Source organism: Hypanus sabinus, chromosome 2 (genome assembly GCF_030144855.1).
Source record: "Hypanus sabinus isolate sHypSab1 chromosome 2, sHypSab1.hap1, whole genome shotgun sequence".
In the NCBI taxonomy this organism is placed as follows: Eukaryota; Metazoa; Chordata; class Chondrichthyes; order Myliobatiformes; family Dasyatidae; genus Hypanus; species Hypanus sabinus.
The window spans coordinates 161,676,397-161,690,064 of record NC_082707.1 but is presented as its reverse complement, the minus strand read 5'-3'; positions in this window follow the sequence as shown (position 1 = coordinate 161,690,064).

Below are 13,668 nucleotides of genomic sequence, written 5' to 3'. Positions count from 1 at the left end.
AAGTTGCGGCTTTGGGTTGGCAATCCATTGAAGTGTTCGGGCACCAGAATCCAAGGCTCCTAGGGAGTGGCAGCTGATCCATGTTAGCTGGTGCAGTGTTGCTGTATTGAAATGAGAGTTCATTGAGGATGGGGAGCAGATGGCCAAAGGTTTTCTGCTGCTTTGGGATTGTGTACTCCCGTCGATGGACAACTTTCTTTAGGTGAGCAAACTTCTTTGCTGGGCCAGTCATTGTTCACCTACACGGACAGGAAATGCAGAGGAGGTTTGACCCAAAAGCAGAGCAGCAGAGACTATTTTAGCAGTAAACAATATTTTACAAACAAACTGCAAAAGAACATGCCACGAGGGGTCACAAAACAAGAGACAACAGATACTTAACATGACAAGGTAACCAGGTAACTAAAGGCTAGGAGCAACTGGTTGTGGGTGGCTGGTTTGCTGGGTGATCAAAGATTGTGGATGAGAGCTGGGTTTAAATAGGCTGCAGGTGATGAGTTGGAAATGATGGCAGTTGACTCCTGTTAGCCAGGTGGAGACTGGCAAGTACTTTTTCTTTTGCTATGAATACATGGAAAATATCTTTTGCCTTAAATGTGTTTCAAATTATGTAGCTTGGTTTCTTTCTAGGTTTTTGTGAGAATATGTGGTATTCCAGTAAAAATATATGAATATTATTTCTGCTGTGTGTTATCAAATTATCACATTAGTTCATGCTTAAGCTATATTCAAAATAAAGATGGTAAATATTTGTTTTTAAATGCCACTCAGCATTTCACTCCCCCTGCTTGAAATTCAGGTTGAGCCAAGACTCCTTAAAGTAGAAGAAGCCAGTGATAATGAAGCCTGATATTGAAATTCAGAATTAATCACATAATAAATACACATGGGGGCTAAGATAAAATGAGAATATTTAGATTCTGTCACATGATATGGATGGGTTGAGAGATTCGGTGAAAATATGACAAATGGAATTTAATGACATATATAGCTTTGATTAACTTCTATTGGTGTATGCTGGAGAGTATATTGACTGGTTGTACTGCGGCCTGGCATGGAAACACTAATACCCTTGAACAGAAAATCCTACAAGAATTAGTGGATACGGTCCAGTCCACCATGGGTAAAGCCCTCCCCTCCATTGAGCATATCTATACAGAGCTTTGTCACAGGAAAGCAGCATCCTTCATCAGGGATCCCCAACACTACCACCCAGGACATGCTCTCTTCTCACTGCTGCCATTAGGAAGAAGGTTCAAGTACCTCAGGCCTCACTCCACCAGATTCAGGTACAGTTACTATCCCTCAGCGATCAGTCTTCTGAACCAGAGGGGATAATTTCACTCAACTTCAGTTGCTCCATCAATGAACTGTTCCCACAACCTATAGACTCACTTTCAAGTACTCTTTATTTCATGTTCTTGATATTTATTGCTTATTTATTAGTAGTAATATTATAAGGAGATAAAAGGTATCAGAGGGAAACAGGAATGAGAAATGTTGAAGGGGGGGGGTGCAATTACCAGAAGTTTGAGAAATCGATGTTCATGGAGGTAACCCGATGGAATATAAGGTATTGCCTTATAAGGTGTGGCCTCATCGTGGCAGAAGAGATGGTGCCAGAGTCGTCATGGACCAGAGGTTCCCTGGACTCAGGGGATATTACACTTCTATAAGGAAGCTATGGGCACAATCCTTAAACACGGGAATGTCTGCAGTTGCTGGAAATCCAAGCAACCCACACAAAATGCTGGAGGAACTCAGCAGGCCAGGCAGCATCTATGGAAAAAAATACAGTTGATGTTTTGGGCTGAAACTCTTCTTTAGGACTTGAAAAAAGGCTGAGGAGTAGATTTAAAAGGTGGGGGAGGGGAGAGAGAAACACAAGGTGATAAGTGAAAGCTGAAGGGGGAGGGATCAAGTAAAGAGCTCGGAAGTTGATTGGTGAAAGAAATACAGGGCTGGAGAAGGGGGGAATCTGATAGCAGAGGACAAGAGGCCATGGAAGAAAGAAAAGGAGGAGGAGCACCAAGAGGAGGTGATAGGCAAATAGGAAGACAAGGTGAGAAAGGGAAATTGGAATGGGGAATGGTGAAGGGAGTGAGGGGGCATTATCAGAAGTTTGAGAAATCGATGTTCATGGTTGCTCCTCCAATCTGAGTGTGGCTGCATCGTGACAGCAGAGAAGGCCAAGGACTGACATGTCGGAATGGGAATGGGAAGTAGAATTGAAATGTGTGGCCACTGGGAGATCCCGCTTTTTATGGCAGATGGAGCGAAGCTGCTTGTCAAAGCAGTCTCCCAATCTACGCTGGGTCTCACCACTATTCAGGAGGCCATACTGGACAGGATGCTGGAGGATATAGAATGATATGGAGGATATGGAATGAGAGGTCAATTTGTTCGGTGTCATAATGTGCTTTTATTTATTCTTAGTTAAATATGTTTTGAAAGTTTGGTTACGGTTAGAATCAACTTCCGACTAAGTAAAGATCTGGACCCTCTGCAGTTTGCCTATCTAGGTCTACAGTGGATGCAATGTCACTGGCACTTCACAAGGCCTTGGATCACCTGGACCAAGCTAATGTGCATTGACGACAGCTCAACATTCAACACAATTCTGATCAAAAAGCTTTAATTCCTCACTAGAAGACCACAGTCTGCACTGATTGGAAAAAACATCTCCACCTTACTGACGATCAACACTGGTGCACCTCAAGGATGTGAGCTTAACCTGCTGCTCTACTCTCTCTCCACCCATGACTGTGTGGCCAGGCACAATTCAAACACCATCTATAAGTTTGCTGATGGTACAACTATTGTTCGCAGAATTTCAGATAGTAAAGGGAAGGTGTACAGGGGCGAGATATATCAGCTAGTTGGGTGGTGTCACAGCAACCGCCTTGCACTCAACATCAGTAAGACCAAAGAATTAATTGTGGACTTCAGAAAGGGGAAGACGAGGGAACACACACTGGTCTTTATTGAGGGATCTGAAGCAGAAAGGATGAGCAATTTCAAATTCCTGGTTGTCAACGTCTCTGAGTATCTGTCCTGGCCCCAAATATCAATGCATTTACATAGTAGATATGACAGCAGCTATATTTCACTAGGAGTTTGAGGAAATTTGGTATGTCAACGAAGACACTCACAAAGACACTGCAGACAGTTGTAAACTCAATCAGTTCCATCATTGGCACTAGCCTTCCAGCATCCAAGAAATCTTCTAGGAACGATGCCTCAAAATGGCAGAGTCCATCATGAAGGACCCCTATCACCCAGGACGTGCCCTCAGGGAGGAGGTGCAGGAGCCTGAAAGCACATACTCAACCATTCAGGAATGGCTTCTCCCCTCTGCCATTAGATTTCTGAATGGACATTGAACCCATGAACACTACCTCACCACTTTATTTTCTCTTTTTGCACTACTTATTTAATTTAACTTTTCCTTATATATATTCTTCTTACTGTAATTACATTTTTATATATTGCAATGTACTGCTGCCACATAACAGCATATTTCACACCATATGCCAGTGAAATTAAAATTGATTCTGATTCTGATACTTCGAAATGCTCTGTGCCTTTATAAATATTAATAGTATAATTAATGCTGGGATGTTTAAGGGTTGTTTTCCATTTCGGTTGCCCTTTTGGACAGAAGATTAACCTTTTGTGTCCCAACTTAAGTGCAGTGAAGAGATCAACCTGAACCAAACGTGCTTGTTGCGATGTGTTAAGCAAATGCTGAGGAAGGCACTGCATTAGGTATAATTCACAGAATAAAAACATAATCTTTGTTTATGGACAGGGCACACTCTTGCAATTTTCATGCAATGATTTTCGTTCCTTGTACAGTTCCCTAAAATCAAGCTAATTTGTGACAACAAGGAGAAATGGAAAACGTTTATTTGTGTTAAATTAGGAATATGTTCGGGACCAGATGACACCGTGACTCACAGGATTGTTATTGCACTTCACTGAGCTGGGCTGGAATCCATCTTAGATGGGAGGCTTGAAAATCTGCTGAACTGAGAAGCATTGTTGCCAAAATCTTGTACAACCTAAAATGTTGTTTGAGGTAGGAAATGGAGATGGAACACATGCAGTCATATCCTTCCCTTTAGTTTGAGGTTGAAGCCCATTGTAAAAATAGAGGAAGTTTTGTTTCCTGATTACCCTTCTGACATGGTCTCAGAGAACTCATTGCTGAGGGAGGGTGAGAAATGATACATTCTTTCAGGAATCACATAGATGATCGTCACTTGTTTAAGTAGAACAACAAACTCAGTAAATTTTTCATTCCCTTTCTAATGAATAGCAAATTGCTTTAATAAGATTCCATTGATTGTTGTGTTATTTCTGGTATACATTAGAATAAATTAGTTTGTTTGTCTGTTGACAGGTACATACATTTGGTTATGTTATTTAACTCTTTAAATGTCAGAAATGTTCAAAAGAGGAAACACTAAAAACACGGTTTACTTAATAGAATTTAGTTTCTAAAAACCTAGTAAATAATAGGTGACAAATGAACAAAAGCTGAAAGGATAATTACTTAGCTCGCCTTGCTGATTAATGGCATTGACAAAATAATGGCCGCCCACTTCTATTCCTGTTATAATTGGACCTTCATTGCCTTTTTGAACATGTTTTTCAGCTTAAGATGCTTTCTGCTAATAGGTCAACTCTGTTGGAGGAGGATATTAAAGCAACTCCAACCTGCTCTAATTGGTATATTTTCCCAGATGCAAATTACAGTTACATGCATGTTTACATTCACCTACCCCTTGTGATCATCGGAATACAATTGAGGTTATATTTATGGTAGAAGAAGTAAATTATAGACTATTAGACAGCAAAAACACTTTGTTTTATTTTAGTGTCCCCTATAACGAGATCAATTGATAAGTAACTGATCTTGAATCATCAGCTAGAAAAATACCACTATCTAAAAATTCTTCAGCAGATACTGTGTAAAGGAATTTAATCTAAAACCTAATCAGAACACAACTGAGGTGGGTTATGCTGCTTCCAGAATTTGTCCAATATTTGTCTATGTTATGGTCCTGTCCGGAGCCTGTTTTCCGGGTCTTGATCCGGTCTACGGACTCCGGGTCTTGTAGCTGTCCCTCATTTCACCCTTAAGCCCAAATAGGATCATCTTGGCTTAAGGAGGTGAACCTGAGACCTATCGGCTTGCAGGTGGATATAAGGGGCTCTGGGACTGAGTCTAGTTGGTGGTTTGTGTGTACACATGGTTACTCATCTAGTTCTGTAAGTCTGTTCTTGTAGTCACCCTGGACTGAGCTCCCTTGCCTCTGTTGGGTAAGCAGGCTGGACTGCTGTTGCCTGGTGGGGGACTCTGACCCTTTTCTACCCCTCTCTTCTGATGGGTTGGGCCCTGCAACCTGCCCAGGTGCTCTGTGTCTTGCCCAGACCCATGTGTTCCTGCCTGGGAGGTGGCCCTGCCCAGGAGCTATGTGGCCTGCCCTGAGGAATCTGACCCTTTCCTACACCTTGCCTTTAATGAGTTGAGCCCTACATCCTGTCCAGGCCCCTGTGCTCCTGCTTGGGAGGCTGGGCCCTGCCCAGAAGTAATGTGGCCTGCCCAGGGGGCTATCCTCCCAGCATTCCTTGTCCCATAGAGCCTGCCTTTGCCATGAACTCTCTGAACCCCAGGATCACTGTTGCATGCCATGGTCTCCCCATCTTGTTCTATCCTTTAGTTGTTCCTGTCCTGCCCCTAGTACTTCAGTGCCTGTGTCCTGCATTTGGGTCCAGTCTCCATGTCCCCCTAGTGACAGTCTATGGCTTGCAGCATATGGCTTTGTTGTTGGGGTGGTTGTGAGTGGCTGGACATGCAAGAACTGGTTGTGGGCCCAATGTTCAAATGCACATGTCACTTGCTTTTTGAGCCCCAAAAATATTTTTAGGCACACAGAAACAGAAAACCTACAGCACAATATGGCCCTTCTGCCCACAAAGCTGTGCTGAACATGCTCTTACCTTAGAAATTACCTATTATCCATAGCCCTCTATTTTTCTAATCTAACTCATGGAAAAGAATCTCACACCTCAGCCCTTTTCTCCCTTTATTTACAGGTATGTTCAAACAAATGTATGCTTCTAGATGAAATATTTATAATCTCTAACATGACTGAGTTAATGCTGTTTTGCTGAAATATATCTGGTTTCTGGATTATAAAAAAAATTACTTTCAAGAATGAAATGAATATTCCGTGTTAGTGCCATCTGTTCATACCCAACCAGAAAGGTGTTCTTTGATTCTATTTCAATGAAAGCTCTTCTCATACCTTTCCAAATTTTCTGACATCTCCAACTGGCAATGTTTTTTTCTGCTGGAAACAAAAGAAAGCTGCAGGTTCTGGAAGTCTGAAATTAAGAACAGAATGCAGGTAACTCAGTCAAATCTGTTTTTTCTTTCCACAAATATTGCCTCCCATCGCTGTTTGCCAACCTGACCCCCGACTGTAAACCTGTGGCAACTAAAAGCAGGAGGTACAGTGCGGGGTACAGGGCTTCATTCAGTCAGAGGTGCAGCGGCTGCTCAGGGAGGGGATCATTGAGCCAAGCACAAGCCCTTGGAGGGCCCAGGTGGTTGTTGTTTGGACCGGGCAGAAAAATAGGATGGTCGTGGACTATAGTCAAACCATCAATAGGTTCACGCAGCTTGACGTGTACCCCCTACCCCACATCGCGGATATGGTCAATCAGATAGCTCAGTACAAGGTGGACTTGACAATAGATCTGAAATCCGCTTATCACCAGCTCCCCATCCGCCCAGAGGACCGCCCCTACACCGCCTTCGAGGCGGGCGGCAGGCTCTATCAATTCCTGTGCGTCCCCTTCGGTGTCATGAATGGTGTCTCGGTCTTCCAGAGGGAAATGGACCGGATGGTGGACCAGTGCCAACTGAAGGCCACATTTCCCTATCTGGATAACATCACCATCTGTGGTCACGACTGGCCAGATCACGACGCCAACCTCCAACGATTTCTCCAAGTGGCCGAAGCCCTGAACCTTACTTATAACAGGGACAAGTGTGTGTTCAGAACCACCTGACTCGCCATCCTTGGATATGTCGTGGAAAACGGGGTCATTGGCCCTGATCCCGACCGTATGCACCCCCTGTTAGAACTCCCTCTTCCTACCACTCTCAAAGCCCTCAGACGGTGCCTGGGTTTTTTTTCCTATTATGCCCAATGGGTCCCCCATTATGCAGACAAGGCCCGCCCCCTGGTCAAGTCTACCACTTTTCCCCTCTCTGCTGAGGCCTGCGCGGCCTTCAGCTGCATTAAAGGGGACATTGCCAAAGCAACGATGCATGCGGTGGACGAGACCATTCCCTTCCAAGTGGAGTGTGACGCCTCCGATTTCGCACTGGCTGCTACCCTCAATCAGGAAGGAAGGCCAGTAGCATTCTTTTCTCATACCCTTCAAGGCTCTGAAATTCAGCACTCCGCGGTGGAGAAAGAAGCCCAGGCCATAGTGGAAGCTATTAGGCACTGGAGGCACTATCTCGCCGGCAAAAGGTTCACCTTGCTGACCGACCAGTGCTCGGTTGCGTTCATGTTCAACAACCAACAGCAGGGTAAAATCAAAAATGATAAGATTTTGTGGTGGAGAATAGAACTCTCCACCTACAACTATCATATCCTGTACTGGCCTGGCAGACTCAATGAGCCCCCTGATGCCCTATTCCAGGGAATGTGTGCTAGCACACAGCGCGACCAGCTATACGCCCTTCATGCACAACTTTGCCATCCGGGGGTCACCTGATTTTACCATTTCGTGAAAGCCCAGAACCTGCCGTACTCCCTGGAGGACATCAGGACGATGACCAGGGACTGCCAAATCTGCGCTGAGTGCAAACCGCACTTCTACCGTCCCAAAACGGTGCAACTTGTCAAGGCCACCCACCCCTTTGAGCGACTGAGTGTTGACTTTAAGGGCCCTCTTCCCTCCACCGACCGTAATGTCTATTTTCTCAATATTATCGACGAGTACTCGTGGTTCCCCTTTGCCATTCCCTGCCCTGACACCACTACCACGTCTGTCATAAAAGCCCTGCGCCAGCTCTTCACTCTGTTCGGATATCCCTGCTATATCCACAGTGATAGAGGGTCCTCCTTTATGAGTGACGAGCTGCGCCAGTACCTGCTGGGTAGGGGTATTGCTACTAGTCGGACCACGAGTTATAATCCCCGGGGAAATGGCCAGGTGGAGCGGGAGAATGCCACAGTGTGGAAGACCACACTTTTAGCCCTTAAGTCAAAAGGGTTGCCGGTCTCTCGATGGCAGGAGGTCCTCCCTGAGGCACTCCACTCTATCCGCTCTCTGTTATGTACGTCCACCAATGCCACCCCTCACGAACGCCTGTTCTCTTTTCCCAGGAAGTCTGTCACTGGGACCACCCTACCAGTTTGGCTGACGTCCCCAGGGCCAGTGCTGCTCCGGAAACATGTGAGGAGTAATAAATACTCCCCGCTGGTCGAGAGGGTTCACCTTCTACATGCGAACCCCCAGTATCCTACGTGGTCTTACCTGATGGGCGGGAGGACACGGTCTCCGTCCGCGACCTGGCACCCGCAGGAGCAGCAGACCCTACCCTGAACACTCTCCGGTAACTATGAACCCTGTACCTGAGGTGACACCGTGCTTACCAGGCCCTACACAGACTCCTCACGACACTCGTATACCGGGCGTTTCGTACGCGTATATACCAGGTGCCTCGCACATGTGTGAGGGATCACTGACGCCTAGTGGGCTGACACCTCCAGTCAGGCCGGAACCAGCACAACCTCCGTCTCCGGTGCAATCACCACCGGCACCTGTGCAATCACAGCCGGTGCTACATAGATCGCAGTGACAGATTCAACCATCTGATAGACTTAACCTGTAAGAAACTTTGTCACATGGGGACTCTTTTTAAAACAAAGTGGGGGGGGGGGTTGTGGTGAACTACATATACCTGTCTGGACACGCCCCCTGCTGACTGCTCCTGTGGCTCCTCCCACAGACCCCTGTATAAAGGCGATTGAGGCCTGAACCCGGCCTCTCAGTCTCCAGGATGTAGTGTGGTGGTCAATTACTGCTTGTTCCTTCTTCCAGTCAATAAAAGCCAATATCTCGCCTTTACCTCTCAGAGTGAGTTATTGATGGTGCATCAGTTTGTCCAGCATTTTCTGCTTTATTATGGATCTGTTTTGCTTTCTGTAGAAGGTGGTGTGTTCAGTTTCAATGTTACCATGAACACTGAGCTTGCAGCTATAATATCACAGAAATTTACAAAACATTGGCCCATTGTATCAATACCACCTGCATAAGAAGCCATTGAATGAAAAACATTAATATTGATTATTTTTAAAATGTTTATCTCTTTTTCCTCAGATACTGATTACATTTCTATAGGTGGCAATAGTATAAGTTAACCTCAGTTTGTTAACCTTACGCAAAAACCTAACTTTGCTATGATAGCAGTCTTCATGGTTAGAGCTGAGTCATCTTCTGCTTTGACATGAATGCTTTCAGCAGGAGTCCACGAGAAAAAAATTCCCTCTTCAGCAGAACATAAGACCAGAGACCACGTGATTTTACCAGGATCAACAAGTTAATTAGGTTTGACAAGGAGGCTTCTATCTACCCCTCTACAACCCAACCAGCCCCGAGCTCCTCCCCTCGGCCCTTACCCTTTGTCTCTCTCCAAGGTCACTGGAGAGCCACTGACCACACACACGTGGACTGAAACCTCTAAAGAGAGAGCTCGGCAGACTTCACCCACTCAAGGCCGTGAGCTTGGACAGCATCAGCCCAAGAGTACTCAAGGTGCATGCTATTCTGCTGGGTACAGGCATCTTTAACCTGAGCCTGGAGAGGGTCCCTGTGCTGTGGAAAACATCCTGCCTAGTTCCGGTATCCAAGAAGAAATGTCCTACCACGCCCAGTGACTACAGACCTCACATGTTATGAAATCATTAGAAAGGCTGGTCCTGACACACCTCCAGACCATCATAAATCCATCCCTGGACCCCCTGAAGTTTGCGTACCAACCACATTGATGCACCATCAATAAATCACTCTGAGGCGTAAAGGCGAGATATTGGCTTTTATTGACTGGAAGAAGGAACAAGCAGTGGTTGACCACCATACTACATCCTGGAGACTGAGAGGCTGGCCCTGGGCCTCGATCGCCTTTATACAGGGGTCTGTGGGAGGAGCCACAGAAACAGTCAGCAGGGGGCGTGTGCAGAAGTTCGCTGATGACACGGCCATAGTGGGTTGTGTCAGGAATGGTCAGGAGGAAGAGTATAGGAAACTGATACAGGACTTTGTGATATGGTGCAACTCAAACTACCTGCGTCTCAATATCACCGAGACCAAGGAGATGGTGGTGGACTTTACGAGACCTAGGCCTCTTATGGAGCCAGTGATCCACACACACAGAGCCTTCCTCAGAAGGCTGGCATCATTCAATGTTTGTAGTGAGATGCTGAAGATGTTCTATCGGTCAGTTGTGGAGAGCACTCTCTTCTTTGTGGTGGTGTGCTGGGGAGGCAGCATTAAGAAGAGGGACACCTCATGTCTTAATAAGCTGGTAAGGAAGGTGGGCTCTGTTGTGGGCACAGAACTGGAGAGTATGACATCGGTGGCAGAGCGGAGGGCGCTGAGTAGGCTACGGTCAATCATGGAAAACCCTGAACATCCTCTGCACAGCACCATCCAGAGACAGAGAAGCAGCTTCAGCGGCAGGTTGTTGTCGGCAATGCTCCTCAGACAGGATGAAGAGATCATTACTCCCCAACGCCATTCGGCTCTACAATTCAACCACCAGGGGCAAGACATGTTAAGTGGGTGAGCTTAAGTTAGGACTGAGCTTAAGTTACCACTCAATGCACTTTAGTAAACTATTTAAGAACTTTTAAAAGCTATTTATTAATGCTTTTTGGGAGGGTGATTTTAGATGCATATCATATTTATACTGAGTTAAATACTGTATGTAATTAGTTTTGCTACAATAAGTGTATGGGACACTGGAAAAATGTTGAATTTCCCCTTGGGGATGAATAAAGTATCTATCTATCTAGTTCACCACACACATATTGGAGTCAAGGACGCTATTATCTTCCTGCTTCAATGGGCTCACACTCATCTGGATGAGCCAGGGGACACTGAGAATCATGATTTCTCCAGTGCTTTTAACACAATATGACCTCCTTTACTAGGGAGTAAACTCACAGAGATGCAAGTGGATGCTCCACTCATGTCCTGGATTACAGACTACCTGTCCAGGTAGCCAGTTTGTGTTATTGCAGAGCCGTGTATCAGACACTCGCTTTTAGCACAGGGGCACCTCAGGACTGTCCTGTCTCCCTTCCTGTTCACCGTCTAAACCTCAGACTCCATATGCAACTCCAAGTCCTGACACCTGCCGAGGTTTTTGGACGATATGGCAGTTGTGGGCAGTATCAGCCGGGGTCAAGAGGCTGAGTACAGAAGAGTGGTGGACAACTTTCTTGAGGGGTGTGGGCTGAATCACCTGCAGCTCAACATCACTAGGAAAAAGGAGTTTGTGGTGGAAAACACCCTCCATTCCCATCTCCGTCAACAGAAGTTGTCTGGGACTACAAATACCTGGGAACTCAACCGGACAATAGACTGGACTGGACTAAAATTACAGAAGCTCTGTACAAGGGACAGAGCCCACTGTACTTCCTGAGGAGGCTCCGGTCATTCAACATCTGCAGTACTAAGCTGCAGATGCTCTACGACTCAGTGGTGGCCAGCATTCTGTTCTACACTGTAGTCTGCTGGGACAGCAGGGCGAGAGCAGCTGACACCAAGAAGATCGATAAGCTCGTGAGGAGGGCTGGTTCTGTTCTGGGGTGGAACTGGATTCCCTGCTGGTTGTGTCTGAGAGGAGGATGTTGCAGAAACTATGGAGCATTATGGACAATCCCTCTCACCCCTTCCATGGACAATCAGAGGAGCACCTTTAGTAACAGGCCAATTCTACCGAGGTGTGTCAATGAATGCCACAGGAGATACTTTCTCCCTGCGCTATAAGTCTACAACTCCTCCTCTTTAAGTATACAAGTATATGATTTAATTGCACATCTGTATTTTGCACATTTTGTATTGTTTATTGTACCTCAATAGTTACATTTAGTATTTTAAAGTATATATTTCTGATTGAGCAACCTTGCAACAATAATTTCCTTTGCGATAAATAAAGTTTTATCTAATAAACAAGACCATTAATAACTGCTGAAGTGACGGTGATTAAAGTCAGCAGAAATTGGAAACAGTTTTAAAATATTTTGATTTTGATGGCATTATACAAAACTGAGAGGTACTGTACCTCCTCACTACTGTACTGGGAAAGCATGTAACCACAAGGATATATACATATTGCAAACTCGTAAAAGAAAGGTATTCAAGCAGTTCTAAAGGGTAAAAATTTTTTTGGAAGTAGCTATTGTCAAAAAGTTGTTGTATGCAATCTGCATCATCATTCAGCAAAAGAATAATGTGCTTTTGCTATGAGGACAAATGCTATGAGGTTAGACTTTAAGTGTCGATTCCTCTAGTCAGAGTTGGCATGGAAACAAACCTTTTCAAATTGATGGGGTTAAATCTTCAAAGGTATAAATTGCATTTGTGTTTGTTCATAGCAACAAAACAATCTGCAGTGTCTTTCCAAAATCTGTATATCAAAGTGAGGGCTTATCTTAAGACAATGGTGTGGCAAAAATGGGTTGTATATTTCCCATGGTTATCTGGCCATTTGTGGACACTGGCTTGTGCTGAGAACTCTCTCATAAAATTACTACGTTCATCTGCAGTATGCTACTGTTACATCTGATAGCATCTAACACTCGGCAAATTTGAAATACTTTATCAATATCGTCTAAGCACTTGAAACTCATTCCTCTCATCTCCGTTCCTGCCCTCCAATGCCCCAAACATTCTTTTCATGCTTAAAAGGTATACTCCTTTCAAATTTATATAATGTTTTTAATCCAATCTCTTCTACTCTGGAGAGACCAAGCACAACTAGGGTAATTACTTTGTGGAATGCCCTTCATTAATTCTGAACAGAACTTTGAGGAAGGATATAGTTGGGAGTTTAACATTCAATGATACATACTGTACCAAAAGGAAAGGGTGGTAGGCAGAGGGGGTAGCTTGGCTCTGTTGGTAAAAAATGAAATCAAAACCTTAGACAGAGGTAACATAGGATCAGAAGATATAGAATCCTTGTAGGTAGAGTTAAGAACTGCAAGGGTAAAAAGACCCTGATGGGAATTATATACAGGCCTCCGAACAGTAGCCAGGATGTGAACTACAAATTGCAATGGGAGGTAGAAGAGGCATGTCAAAATGGCAGTGTTACAATAGTCATGGAGAGATTTCAATATGCAGTAGATTGGGAAAATCAGATTGGTACTGGACCCCAATAGGGGGAGTTTGCAGAATGCCTACAAGATGACCTTTTAGAGCAGCTCATGGTTGAGCACTCTAGGGGATCAGCTATTTTGGATTGGGTATTGTGTAATGAAACAGTTTTGATTAGACAATAGACAATAGGTGCAGAAGTAGACCATTCGGCCCTTCAAGCCTGCACCGTCATTCTGAGATCATGGC